Here is a 16,029-nt window from a genome sequence, read left to right as displayed (position 1 = left end):
GGATGGATGGATGGATGGATGGATGGATGGATGGATGGATGGATAATTACCAATCTAAAGCAAATTCTCTCATGCTAAGTTTTGGCATTTTTGCTGTATAAAATAATAAAATACAAGTAATTTCTATGTGGCTAATACAGATGATTCTTTGTTGCTGTTGGATTTATCCTATGTTATACCATCCATCCATCCATCCATTATCTTTACCCGCTTATTCCATTTTGGGTCACGGGGGTCGCTGGTGCCCATGTCCAGCAATCACTGTGCGAGGGGCGGGGTACACCCTGGACGGGTCGCAAGTCCATCACAGGGACACATAGAGACAAACGAGACAAACAACCATTCACTCTCTCACTCACACCTAGAGACAATTTAGAGTTACCAATCAGCCTAACATGCATGTTTTTGGACTGTGGGAGGAAACCGGAGCACCCGGAGAAAACCCACGCATGCACGAAGAGAACATGCAAACTCCACCCAGAAAGGCCCCTGGACCGGGGTTTGAACCAGGGACCTGCTCGCTGAGAGGCAGCAGCTCTACCAGTTGCGCCACCGTGCTGCCCTATGTTATACCACATATGACAAATCATTTAGTTTCAAATCTTTGCTGCTTAACACACAATGATACCACTAATCATTATAAATGACCATTACTATTACGTTCCAGTAAGTTTCAAACCCACCAGAACAAAATGGCTGAGTGGGACCGTGGTACAGCTTGTAGCATTTAGCGCTCTCAGCTGCACACTGTAAAAATACCATCCAGCATTAATCTTTATGATGAATACCTCCACAGATTTTACCATCTCTGTTTTTCTCATGTTTTACTGCATGAAGACTGGGGAGTTTTGCATGAAAAATGTGCTGCTTAAAATATCCGTCTATCTTTGAAAACACATGTTCTGAAAGAAAACGGAGCGCGTTCTGCTGCTTCTGGGAACGAACACTTCTGATTTCTGTCACCAAGCTATGATGTGTTCAGACATGTCTGCTTACAGAAGAGTACCAACTACTGACAGAAAACTGGAATTTACATCCAAAAACTCTGAATTTTCATGCAGTGTTTTTCACTGCTGACGCTTCTACATGATGTGACTGCAGTGTAATTAAAATGTTATTGTAGGTGATTTTAGAACATTTTCTTTTGTAATCCTCCCAGGAACTGATGAGTGATGATTGTAGGAGCTTAGGGTTAGATTTAAGATTAGGGTTAGGGTACTTAAATGGAAAAGCGTTTCCAAAAATATGACAACCTGATATAAAAAAAAACACCATAGAGTCAAAAAGCCATCCATTTTATTTGTTAATTTTTTTTTTTTTTTTTTTTTACCAAAAATCAATTTACTATTTTTATGTTGTATACTTCTGTTTTTATGTTCACATTTAATTCCCCAGATACCATGTAGCCCATTTTGGTTTATAAAGTTTTACTTCATATTCTGTGTATTCTTCCACAGTAATATGTGCTGCTTCTGGAGGAGCTGCTTGGCTCTGATTTGAATATTTTAGAACTGTTGTCTCAAACAACTCTGGAGAGAAAAATCTGACTGTTAAGCAGCTAAGTGCACCTCCTGCTTGAGCCTGTGTCTGTCTGCAGGTACGTATTTAGTGGGTAGGCAGCTGTTTTGTCAGATTTTAGCTCCCTGCAGCAAGAGATTTGTAAGCTATAAAACCAACTCACTGACAGATGATCCACTCTTGCAGTTTTAACATTTCGTTTATAGCCCCTATCGGGGTGATTTTTTTTTTTTTTTTTTTTTTGTTACCAAGGGAATCCAGTGCAAGAGTAGACAATGCTCAGAGTGCCACATTATTAATGGTGTTTTAAAAATACATGTAATGAAGATTGTGTTACCGCAGAGAATTATCATCACACTCAGCACTGAAACACTTCCCCACCTACATAGAAAGATGATAGCATGACAACAGCTTTCCATCAGACGCGTTCTGCAGCTCTGTTACGACTAAAGCCAGGTTCCTCCTGTGGGATTTCAAGCGTTGTGAATAATTAATTTCTTCAGAAAGATAGGGAGCCATTAATATATGTGACACACGGAGCAGCTGTGATTTATTTCAGCCACTTGTTAATTGTGCATGATAAAAGGTTGTTTACACCTTTGGCCATTTCCTATTGGCCCCAGAGCCATATTTTCAGAGATGATATTTTTCATCTCCTCTCAGCCGCTCCTAAACCCAAACAATTTGGTTGACTCATTGTGCTCTGAAACCACTGCAGATACTAGTCTCTGACCTTCCAGGGACAGTCTCGGGGCTCGGGTAAGCTAAATGCACCCATCAGTCAAAGCAGGATTTACATCCAGGTTCAGCTGAGAATGTCATCCAATAAAATGAGTCACTTAAGTGAAAGGGGGTTGGAAGATGGGGGTGTTTGTGCCACTCTGCAGAAAAGCCCGATCTGCTGCCTTGAGGATAACTTAAATCCCAGTGGGGACCCAGAGACAACTGGAGATCAGAAAAATTGCCCTGCTTTAAAAGGCCCTCATGCAACCAATCAATTAATTACTCCCACTTGTTTTGAAATTCAGTGAAACAAATATAGCAGGTGGTCGGCACATTCAAAGCTACTCCAGCAGAGTGTAGGGAAAAAGGCACTGAAAAGGAAAATTAATGACACAGGCCACAGGTTCCCTCCCCTCAATATCTCCTGATTACGTAAAGGAGCTGCAAATATTTACCATGTGGTCAGATGAATTCAAATGCGAATGGATCCACATAGTAATGTTTTATGGCAACTTATCTGGAAAGCACTCCTGTGCCCCTCGCCCGTCTGATAGAATTAAACTTTAACTCGGCAGTAAAGCACGGAAATACTTCTTGTGAATACAAATACGCAAAGTTACTATGATAAGTCACTCTTCACAACACTGAATCACTCAGCCGCAACACATTTCACGTGGCTCTAAATATTTATTGTTACCTTTTCCAGAGTCAGAATCTGTATCCTTGGGTAAATTTATTTGGAGGAGCAATCCAGTCCGTGCAAATAGTTACATATGAAGATTGTACTGGCAGGCAGCCATAAAACAGCTCTGTGTGAACAGAATGAGGATGAACAAAGAGACAGAAGAAGGAGCAGCACAAGGTCTGCCTCACATAGATAACAAGTGGTGACTAAAGCCAATCTTTATATATTTTTAACATTTGGTGGCTTGTAATTACTGAATTACATGACTAAATTGAACTGGATTATACTTGTATTAATCTGGAATAGTTGTTGTTAAAATGTATAAGTTTGAAATGGACTTTATGCAAATAGTTTTGATCTGAACCGTGTGCAACTACATCCGAACTAGTCCTCTTTACCAGTCCTGTGTATTGTCTTGACATGATTTTTGTAGTTAATTAGTTGTATTTGGATGAACAGAATTGAATTTAAAGAAACTGAATTGCATTGACTACTTAATTACCCTGTAAATGAAGCAAAGACTTGTGAGTGCAGACAGAATATTGACGCTACAGACTGTTACCGCTCCTTAAGGGTTGTTACACCAACTTAACTCACATAGACTCCTGTTTGATGGCAGTAGCATGTTTTTGTTCATACTAACTGTTCAAGTAAATCCAAATGCTGCAGTTGGAAAAATGCCAAGGATATTTTACTATATTTTCTTCAGGCTGCAAGCTTTCATTTATGTTGCCCCTGCCTCAGTGCACAATTCTTAATGTCTATATCAGCATACATTTTAGAATCAGGAAATTTCCACAGCTCTTGTGTCCAACCAGATTAAGCAGCAGGTTCTTTGCTGATATGTGCAAGTGCAGACTGAGGTCTGATCACATGCTGTGACTGAGCGAACGGATTACTGTGTTAGTTTGCATTTGATTTATGTATAGTATGATTTAATACTGCCACTTGGTGATCAATGTTCCATTTCCCTCATTCATTTAAAATTCTAAAACCTCAATGTTCCAAAAGTAGTGGGAACATTGTCCTCATGCTCAATAATCAAGGGAGATAAATCTAACAAGGTTGAGTCAGATCCTCTACATGGATATTTCTTTGTTGAAACGTTTTGTCTTTTATCCAAAAGACTTCTTCAGTCTGAGGAGCTGCAATGAACTCAGTCTTATAAGCAGCACCTCCTTATAGTGGATCAACCAGTTTGCTGGTGATATCCAGAACTAGTTGTTTACATGCAATGCAATTGGAGGACCATCAGCCTAACGATTGATGGGTAGTACCCTGATGGCTGTTTGCTATTCACAGATGGCTGTTTGCTATTCACAGATGGCTGAGTGATACGGGTGACAGTTGAACAGGGAGGCCTCCGCACCTGTATAGTGATGGACGGGTTCTCTTTATGTTATGGTTATGGTCTCTTCTTCATGGTCTGTTGATGACACCTGGGTTAAAATCAAATCTCCAACATTTCACTGATCACATCTTCTCTGTGGATAAATATATAAAGTTGACACGAGAAGATGTAAAAGATGGCAGGTTAGCTTTCTTGAACAGTGAGATCAGTCTCTGATGGAGAACATTTGAAAACTGATGTGTAATGCAAACCCACCCACACAGACCAGTATTTGTGGTTTGACTCCCATCACCCGCTGGAGTACAAGTTAGGAGTTATCAGGACTCTGTACCACAGAGCAGACAGCGTCCCCACCAACTCAGAAGCCAAGCAGAAGGAGAAATCCTACACAAGACAGGCTCTAGAGCAATGTGGATATCCTAACTTGGCCTTCCTGAAAGCAGAGAAGAAACCCAAACAGGACTCCAGCCAGCCATCAGGTGAAAAGGAGGAACCCAGACCCAGACCAGTGGTCATTTCATATATTTCTTGTTTCAAATTCAAACCAGCATTCCTAGTATCGCCTCTGGTTCTGTGTCAGATGAGACAACTTTAAAAATGTCACTAGAAGCTGATTTATGTTTGGACTGTTTTTGTCTTGTTGAACTCTCTGAATTGTCAAAAATAATAGCTTCATCCAAACCATCCACATGTCTGCTAGATCCTATCCTAAGCAGGCTATTTACCGACATATTTCCCTTAATTAATAACCACATCTTGGATCTGCTTAATTTGTCTCTAATAAATTGTTATGCACCGCAGAGTTTTAAGATTTAAGTAATTAAACCTTTATTTAAGAAACATAACCATGACTCAGGAATACTAGCCAATTATAGACCCATATCTAATCTAACTTTCTTCTCAAAATTCTAGACAAAATAGTTTGCTGGTCAGTTATGTGAACATCTGCAAATAAATAATCTGTTTGAAGAGTTTCGATCAGGTTTTAAAGCTCATCACAGCACTGAATCTGCACTGGTGAAAGTTACTAATGACATTTGCATGGCCTTTGAAAATGGACAGGTGTCTACACTGGTCCTGTTAGACCTCAGTGCTGCATTTGAATAAGTTGATCAAAATATTCTATTACAGAGATTGAATATGATATTGGAATTACAGGAACAGCTTTAAATTGGTTTAAATCATATGTATCTGATGGATTCCAATTTGTAAATGTAAATAATGAATCTTCATCATACACCAAAGTTAGTCATGGAGTTCCTCAAGGTTCAATACTTGGACCAATACTCTTTACCTTGTATATGCTTCCATTAGGTAATGTTATTAAACAGCATGGGATAAATTTTCATTGTTATGATGAGAACACACAAGTTATATTTGTCCATGAAACCCAATGAATCAAATCAGCTACTTAGACTACAAGCATGTCTTAAAGACATAAAAACCTGGATGACCCTAAATTTTCTCCTGTTGAACACAGACAAATTGAGGTTTTAGTTTTTGGACCTGAGCATTTTAGGAATTAATTTTTCAGTCTTCCGCCCGCCTTGGATGGCATTAATCAGTCCTCCAGCTCAAATGTTAAAAATCTTGGTGTTATTTTTGATCAGGACATATCTTTTATCCCCCACATTAAAAATGTTACTAGAACCTCATTTTTCCACCTGTGTAATATCACTAAAATTAGAAACATCTTATCTAAATATGATGCAGAAAAACTGGTTCATGCATTTGTCACGTCTAGACTGGACTATTGCAATGGTTTGTTATCTGGATGTCCAAATACTTCTTTAAAAAGTTGTCAGTTGATCCAAAATGCTGCTGCCAGAGTCTTAACTGGAGTTAGTAGAAGAGATCATATCTCTCCAGTTTTAAATTATCTCCACTGGCTCCCTGTCAAAACCAGAATTGAGTTCAAAATCTTACTTCTAACCTACAAAGCTCTCAACAACCTAGCTCCATCTTATATTACAGATCTTATTGTTCCATGTTTTCCTAACGGAGTACTTCGCTCTCAGACTGCAGGTTTATTTGCGGTCAATAGAGTTTCCAAAAGCAGAATGGGATAAATATCTTTCAGTTATCAGGCTCCTTTCTTGTGGAACAAACTTCCAGTTTCTGTCCGTGAGGCTGACATATTATTCAGTTTTAAGACTGGGCTTAAGATTTTCCGTTTTGATAAATCCTATAGTTGGGGTTGGCTTGTTATGCTGCTATAAGTTTAGACTACTGGATTGAATAGTTTTCATTTTATACTATTTCTATCTTAACGTGATTCTTGACCTGCCATTGTGTATTTGTTCTTACCAAACCCAGCCGGTTGAAGCAGATGGCCGCTTGTCCTGAGCCTGGTTCTGCTAAAGGTTTCTTCCTCATGAGGGAGTTTTTTCTTTCCACTGTCACCTTCATACTTGCTCAAGATGAGAGTCTGTGATGGCGTTAAATTTAAAGCAGTCTGCTCCTCAGATAAATAGTGTTAAATTATCATTTTTATATATGAATGTTTTTATATATAAATATTTCTGTTCAGTGCCCTGAGATGACATCTGTTGTGACTTGGCAATATATAAATAAAATAAATTGAATATGTTGCGGGAGTATCAGAGAAACTGAGACGTTTATTTTCTAAACACAACGTCCCAGTGGCTTTAAAACCCCAAAATACATTACGGCAAAGACTGGTCCATGGAAAAGATCCAGTCCCCCGGCAAAAACAGAGTAATATTGTGTATGCCGTTCAGTGCCAGAAGGGCTGTGATCAGTCTTACATTGTGGAAATTAAACAGCCACTAGTCAAAAGGATGGCCCAGCACAGAAGAGCAACATCATCAGGCCAGGACTCTGCGGTCTACACTCATCTCCAGGCCAGCGGTCACTCTTTCAGGGATGAAGATGTGCACATCCTGGACAGAGAGGAATGATGGTTTGAGAGAGGAATGAAGGAGGCCATCTTTGTGAAAAGAAACCGTCCATCATTAAACAGGGGTGGAGGCCTCCGTGTTCAACTGTCCCCCTCTTACAATGCTGTCATTGCTAGTATCACTCCTCCCCCTGTGAATAGCAAGCGCCCATTAGGGCACTAACGATCAGAGTTTGTTGCAGCTCCTCTGACTGAAGAAGTCTTTTGGATAAAAGACAAAACGTTTCAACAAAGAAGAATCCGTCCAGAGGACCTGACTCAACCTTGTCAGGTAGTGGGAACATTCCTGTTCTCTAGTTTTTGATGAGTCCAGCCTCAAGTTCAGTCTGAGAAGCATGAGCAGACTGGTTTTATGGAAACAACTAGCAGCCATTGTCAAAGAAACTCATAGAATACTTTTGTCAGACAGAGTGCTGGCTCTGTGATGGACCAGTGACATGTCCAGACTGAACTCCACCACCTGCTCATTAAGTACTGAAAGGGACACCAGCTCCAACAGGTCTGAGAAGGACAGGAAAATAGAGCTATAGAAAGTAATGCAATATACAGTAGCTTATTAATTAGACTGAAAACTTTGAGATAATTAATACAGCATAGTTGCTTATTATATACAGCACTGTCTTGTTCAGAAATGAGGGCAGCATCACATGATGAGAAAATGTCTTTGTTTGATAGATGATCTCTGACTGAATGCTGCCAACAACAGCAGCCTGTGAGTTCTGTCTGCTAACAAGAAAAGGCAGGTTTCTATAGGTTGGCTTCTCTGATTAAATCACACACACACACACACACACACACACAAAATTGCCTCACACAAAATACACACTGGAATTGCTGCCATGTCCATTCTGAAACAATCTGTTCACTGTCTCTCCCCAGAATGTTCTGTTCTGCTACTTCTTCTCTTCCACTGACATAACCTGAATCATGTGACCAAAATTTATTCGATGTTGACCAGGTAAACAACTCCCAGGTGACACACTGACATTACCATCCCAGGACGTGCATGGGTGGATCAGTAACATTAGTCGACATTAAAAGTGAATGTCCCAGAACAAACTTAAAACATAAAACTCCCCACCAGTTAGTTAGAAATGAACAAACACGTCTTTTAGATGAGCAGTTAAAGTTCTTAGAGAACAAAACCGAAAGTGTCCTGATGCATGCTCAATAATCCAGGTAGATAAATCCGACAAGGTTGAATCAGGTCCTCTGGACACATTCAAAAGCAGAAAGTGCAGCTACTTTTTGTTCAAACACTTAATGTTGTTGTTACTGTCCTTCTTTTCAAATATAGACACACTGTGTGAGAATGTATATCTGAATAGATATGTGTCTGAATATAAAATATGTATAAGTGTGCAAAGCAACGTAGGTGGAAATGGAAAATATGGAAATCTGTATACTGTGAAAAACATACTGTAACAGAGAGGAGGGTGATTGTTTTTACTGAGGAATATTGAATATGTTCAATAATACTAACAAATCTGTCAGACTCGTTGACGGGTAACAGAAATGCTTGTGTGAACAGAATTTAGTGAATTCTTGATTGTTTATTCGTGGGTTTGGCTTAAAAAGGACAGGGTTGTGGGTTCAGGTTAGAGTTTTGAACTGGCAACACTGGTGTTCAGTCATGAACAGCAGTGGTTATCAAATGGGCCCAGGAGAACCCCTGGTGGTTCTTTACAGGCAGAGTATGAAATATTTATTCAGTGATTTTTAAGTATTAGTACCCCAACTACTAAATGTTCCAATGACAAAACAAGTAATATATAAATACTCTGAGCCAGGTATTTTACTGATCAGTAATTACGGTACATTATGACCATTTATAGGTAAAGTGAGACTTACCACAACATCTTGTTCGTGTTCTCACAGGACACTATTCTGCACATGACGGGTTTCACTTATTATTATTATTATTATTATTATTATTATTATTATTTTAAAATATTTAATAACAAGTAGTTGGGCATCATGCCATGACTGACTGTAGTTTTTCAGTATTCTTAAGGTCAGTGCAATGAAAAACAAGTCATCATGTAGCTGGAAGTCAGCCGTGATATAAAACAATTGATTAAAAGCAAGAAAATTGATTAGTGCTTGTTTGTATGGGTAAGATGTACGAACAGTGCAGCTAAATATACTGATAAAGAGCCAAAAATGTTTTATGTATCAGCAAATCCACAACTTCATGTCTTGGTAAACAATTACAGAAGTTATTAGAAAGTTTTTCCAAGTATAATGGTCTTCACTGGAAATTATCTAGTAGTTAGTGCACAGAATCACACAAATCAGAAGCCGACCACATGAAAGAGTGTATGGATGAATGTGATGTGTGAATTGGTCAGTGGTGGAGAAAGTACTCAAACACTGTACTTGAGTAAAAGTACAAATAAACAGTCAAAAATGTACTCTAGTAAAAGTAGAAGTACCACATTAACATTTTTACTTAAGTAAAATTAAATAAGTACTTGCTTTTAAAAATACTTAAAGTATTAAAAGTAAAAGTACTTGCTGAATGTATTACCTAATGCAATGGTCTACCATTAAGTGTACCTACCGTATGTATAGTTTCTGTAATAGTGTTAATAGTGTTAATAGTTAATAGTGTTGAGCCATTTTACTGAACAATGCTGCAGATAATACATGTTTTTATTGTGTTTACTCTGTGACACAGTTCCCACTTGGACTTGTGATTCTGTGCGTCAGAATTTTAGGGATGACCTGCAGAGTTAATGTCATTAAGCAAAATAAGAAAGAGGAATGATTTTACCTTTGAAAGTTTTCATTTAACACAAAGCAAAACCAGTGTGTCATTTTTAACTGCTGTAAACACATTTAAGTAAAAGTTGTCTGCCTGAAAAAAGGAGCATTAGACACAAAGGAACTCTGATCATTTCAACTCCAGTTTGTCATCAACTCCAGTTAAAATACTGTCTGTTCAACCTTGTAATGGGTCAATAGTGAACAATATTTTAACTTCCTGACACCATTTTCAAAACTTGGACCCAAGTGTCGAGACATTTGGAGACATCTCTTGTCTCCTAACATCCCATGAACTGACACATTTTAATATTGCAGCAAGAATTTCTTGTTCAAGTTCAGAAGAAGTTGGTTTTCAAAGTTTTTTGAGTCCAGTCTGGCTCTTTTGGAAGAAAGAATCTGTCCTGCTCTACTGAATAATCTTTCAATAGTCTTTCAATAATTTTTCAATAATATTTTAATAGTCTTTCAATTGTCTTTCAATAGACTTTCAATAAGACTTTCAATAACATGTATAGGCTATGGGTGGCACGTATTGCATCTTCTGGCTGACTTTCCTCAGTGGAATCCATTTTAGGTGTGTTAGTGGTGCTGTGGGTGCGCCCAGCTCAATGAAGTATATTCTAGTATAAATGTCATTGGCCTAGAAAATTATGAATAACAGAGAGGCCATTTCCTGCATTTTGGTGTATATTAATTTTGTAATACATCAACATTTACTTAAACACTTAATAAAGTTACTATTTTGGAGAGGAACAGCAGATTGTGTGTGAATGAGCAGCTCTGATTCTGTCAGGTGTCCTAACACCCTCTCCTCCCTCCACTCACTTCACGGTTCTGAGCTGAACTCTTCGCAGCTCCTGCTCCAGTCTCGTGGCACCGTTTGAAGCACCTGAAGGCTTCAATCCTCTGTTGTCCAACTAAGGACAGTCCATCCATCCATCCATCAATATAATCCATCCATCCATCCATGTTTTATTAAAGTAAATTGCACTGTCTTTTTGACATTTTGATCGCTGTTGTTATTTTGACAAATTAGCACCACTGTTTTGAAACGTGACGTATAATGTGAATAACCAATCAAACATTTCTCTCTTTGTATTTTTAATTCATTTTTTACAGTAATCTTTGAAGTGGAACATCATGCAGATGCAAATAAACTGTCTCAGATTCCACACAAGTAGAACCACCAGCAAGTATTTATTCTAAATTTGAAATAAAAGGTTATTATGTGAAAATACGTTTAATACTGCTTATTGACAGTTTGTGTGATGGATATGGGGACATCTTGAACTTTCCCATCAGAGCTTTACAGGAGATTCAGCTACCAATCTTTGGACTGATAATAATATGATAATGCTAGGATTCTGTTGGTGTGTGGAACCCAAGGTGCAGGCAGGCACAGGGAACTCGTAACTTAAGCATAATATTATAGATAGAAAATAACAAGCTGACGTGGCAGCAATACTCACAGAAAACAGGTAACAAGACACAGAGGGCGACAGAACCAAAACGTCTTAAAGTACAATGCACGGACACAGAGAACATACAGTAGAGACGCTGACATATACAAAGTAATGAGCGATAATAACAGACACCTGGGGAAGAGACAATGAGGGGTGGGAGTGGCAGGAGCTGGAGCTGGAACTGATCACATGGGAAAAATCACTGAGGAGGGCACGACAGATGTCTGTAAGTAAATTTTAGCTTACAGATATTAGGACCGATAACATGACAGATAAATGATTTTGTTTCAGCACCACATCTGTTGTATACACAGAAACACATGACGCCCAGCAAAGTTAAATCAGCTCCTCTGGACGGTATCTTTGTGTTGAAACATTTTGCCTTTTATCCAAAAGACATCATCAGTCCGAGGAGCCACAACAAAATCAGTCCCATAAAAAGCACACTCAAATAGTGGGTCAACCAGTTTGATGGTGATAAGATAGAGTCCACTCTCTCCTCCATCAACTCCTCTGAGGCAGCCGTGGTCAAAGTGGTTCAAAACATTGTTACAAATATATATATGCTGGTATACATTTGTAAATTTACATTTTAATTGTATTGAATTGCCAATGACATCATTTAAAATGTTATAGCTGTTTATAACAAATGCAAACTTACTATTTCGCTCGATACCGCAGCTCGGACAACAGCGGCTGATGCAAGCAGGAAAACACAATGCATAGGGGGCCTAAAAAAGAAGTGCCTACTTCTGCTCAGGCTTTTCCTCCTTCCCAATTACTGTCATTGTCGACATTTCAATGCGAGTCCACCTCCGTGTGCCATTGTCTTTCAAGAAAAATATTCAGTCACCCACCCACCCCTAGTAATAAGTATGTTTTCATCTTGGGTACAATGCGCTGCTCCTCTGTAAGGATATCATTACATATCCAGTCATGTTTGTATCTTGTCATGGAATGCAAGTACAGCCTTACTTTTAATTGTCTTGTTTCATTGCAGTACTTATATTTATAACATATTTTGTATGCAATATTTTATGTTATTCTATTATATCTTTCAATATGCATGCATATATTATCCTAGTATTTTAATTATACCTCTTATATTAACCTGTTCCTGTTTTAATCTGTGCATGCTTCATTATGCATTAGTCAGTGATGGCATTTTTATGTTATTTTATTAAAATGCCTTTCACCACATATTTCTGTGTGTTCCTGTTCTAAGAAACGTTGATAAATTGAATGTACACTCATACATCAACATTATTATGACAGGTATAGTTGGATGAAACTGTGTATTACTTTAACAAAAATCAACAACCTCATACATGCACTAGACCATTGGTCGATATTGTTCTTGAAACTGTGTAAAGGCGATGAAATATATTACCTTTGTAAAATACTAAATCGAATGAATAGTTAACGATGCACCGACACCTAAAGATCATTATACAACTAGAAGGTATTTGCACCTGCTGAGCCTGGTTTCGTTTTGCAAAGCTTGCAACAACTTAATCTTTAGCCATCGTTTCACAGTAGATGCACTAATTAGCGTCAGTATAGCATCTGCTTACGTTTTTCTTTCTCTGTAGGTTGTGCCCACCTCTGACATCATTTTTCTTGCAAATTCAGAAGTTTATTGATCAAAGCAGTTTATTGAAAAGTGCTCAGAGCACAAAACGCTATGCTTGGTGGGCCCAACCCATCTTTCTCTCATCAGCTTTACCGATCTGATCCAGGCAGTTCTTATCTTCTTATCCATGGGAAAGAAATGCAAACTAACATCTGTTGTTGCAGGATTGTTGCAACCACCAGCAGTTCACCATTTCACCATATTAACAATGGTTTTACAACAATATGGCCGCTCGCTTGTTGCTTCCACATCTTCTGCTCTTATAAACAAAGTTCAGGGAGTTCATCTATGTCTTCACTTATGTTTGCACTGTGACCATGCCTAATTCAAAATAGAAATTTGCCACTTACGTTGATGAAATTTGTTTCTATTATGTTTTTAATCTAAAATCCTGTGTATTATTCCAAATTTCTTCATTATTAAGATCCATCCGTTCATTCATCCATCCATTCATTATCCTCCGCTTGTTCCGAAGTTGGGTCGCGGGAGCAGCAGCTTGAGCAGGGAGGCCCAGACATTTCTTTCCACAGCCTCCTCTTCCAGCTTTTCTGGGAAGATTCCAAGGTGTTCCCAGGCCAACCGAGAGACATAGTCTCTCCAGCGTGTCCTGGGTCTTCCCTGGGGTCTCCTCCCAGTTGGACATGCCCTAAGCACCTCTCTAGGGAGGCGCCCAGGGAGCATACTTACCAGATGCCCGAACCACCTCAACTGGCTCCTCTAGATGTGGAGGAGCAGCGGTTCTACTCTGTCTTTCCTGGATAACTGAACTTCTCACTCTATCTCTAATGGAGAGTCCAACTACCCTGCGGAGGAAACTCATTTCAACCGCATGTATCCGCAATCTCATTCTTTCAGTCACTACCCAGAGCTCATGACCATAGGTGAGGGTAGGAATGTAGACTGGCTGGTAAACAGAGAACTTTGCCTTACAGCTCAGCCTTCTTCAACACAACGGACCAGTACAGAGTCCGCAATACTGCAGATGCACCAGTCCATCTGTCAATCTCACGCTCCATTCTTCCCTCACTTGTGAACAAAACCCCGAGATACTTGAACTCCTCCACTCTGTTTCTTTTTTTTTAGATTATTATAATTAAGAAGTTTTCTTCTAATTGTTAAATTTCTAGGACGTGCAGGCACTTTAACTCTCTCTGGGTTGTCTCACTGGATTTGCAGCAAGTTGCCAACAACATCCATGAAAGAGGCTCCAAAATGTTTTGAAACGTTTGCAAGTGTTCTCAGTTTATTTGTGTGAGTCACAAAACTTTATTCTCGTGTTACAAAACTTTTTGAACACAATCAAAAGATTTACAAGAATTTTTTTTTTTTCCCCAAATTTCCCAGAGTCATGAAGGGAGATGTATGGAACGAAATTGTGATGTTAAGACACAAATAAAGAGAAATAGATATTACGGGAACTAAGTCACTCAGCTTTTCCTGACTTCACCAGGAGCCAGGAGACTTGTTGCAGGCTTCAGCAGATCAGCCTGCTCCTCATGCAGGTTGGTGTCCTCATGCAACAGCTCCTGCACTGCTTCTCTAAGGTCCATATTGTTTGATGTCTAAAGACAAAATGACTGCTGGAGTGGGAAGAGGCCATGTTCAGTCCACAGTTCTCAGTTTTGGTGCACCTATGCTGCACAACATTTATGCAACTAATAAACAGCAGTTGCAACTGTCAACATTTAAAAAATTGTCATGAATATTACATATATCATGAGAATGTCATGCAGTAGTAGCAGGATAGGTGTGCATAGTTTGGCGCCATTTGTGCAACATTCACACGACATAAACCATTGTGTCCTTTCAGTTTGAGATACTGGCTTTACCTCCTCTGCCACTGCGCCTCAGATCCCTGAAAAATACATCAACACCACTTACCTTACTTCAGTCTCCATCTCAACCCCCCTTTGCACAAACACTGAACTGAATTACAATTCAAAATAAAGAGCTAGCCAACCTTCTTTCCTAAGCTTTTTTGTATTTCGGTCATATCTGTTGATAACAAAAACCTAAAATGGAATGAATTATTAAAACATTTTCACATCTCTGCCTCTCAACGAGAGGATCTAATCTGATAGAAACAAACCACTATGGGTGAGTCACTTGTCCATCACAGTGCTGACACATAGCCACAGGTAATTGCGAGGAATGCAGAGAAAGACGTCGAGGCGCCAACAGCATCAAAGTCAGAGCCTTCTTGATGTGAGGCGACCATACTCGCAGCTTCAGCACCAGTGGAGCATGAAATCAATGTGACAAACATACACTAGAGGCTGTGAGTCTTTATGCAGCTAAGAACAAACAAGAGGGAAAACATGAGCCACTGTGAAAATAAAGCTGAATTACATACAGAATGTCTGCAAAATAGACAATAAATCTGCAAATGAAGCAGTGTGGAGGCAAGTTTAGAGGCAAATGTGACTTTTATCATACAAGCTGCTACAAGTTCTCCATCAACTGAAACACACCAAGTAATTGAAGCAGACTCAGCATGCAATAATCTCTGTGCATCCAGAAAAACAAACAAACAAAAATATCTGCCAGTTCTTGAAGACGTCCAGGATAAAAAGCACAGAGCAGCGCAATACACACACACACACTCCCCACAGTGGGCAGCCAGGCAGCAAACTGTTGCTGAATGACTTATGGTGTTATATTTTTAAATTGGCCACTCTAGCACTTGTGATAAATCAACACTCAGTACATGAGATGGTGTGTTATTATCCTGATAGGATTCATGGTCAGATGGGTTTCGTCAGTTAAAGCAGGGGTCCTCACTGATCCACCACACTGTGCTCAGACAGTCACGTCAGGCTGATTTATGGTCAAACTGAGCTTGGCTCGCAGTGGTTCAGTGGAAATGTAACACAGTGTCTGCACACACACCCCACACACAGATGGGGGTGTGTATGTATGTATGTATGTATGTATGTATGTATGTATGTATATACACATATATATATA

The sequence above is a fragment of the Nematolebias whitei genome, chromosome 2 (assembly GCF_014905685.2).
Source record: "Nematolebias whitei isolate Nwh7 chromosome 2, NemWhi1, whole genome shotgun sequence".
NCBI classification, from domain to species: Eukaryota; Metazoa; Chordata; class Actinopteri; order Cyprinodontiformes; family Rivulidae; genus Nematolebias; species Nematolebias whitei.
Note: the sequence above shows the minus strand (reverse complement) of the source record.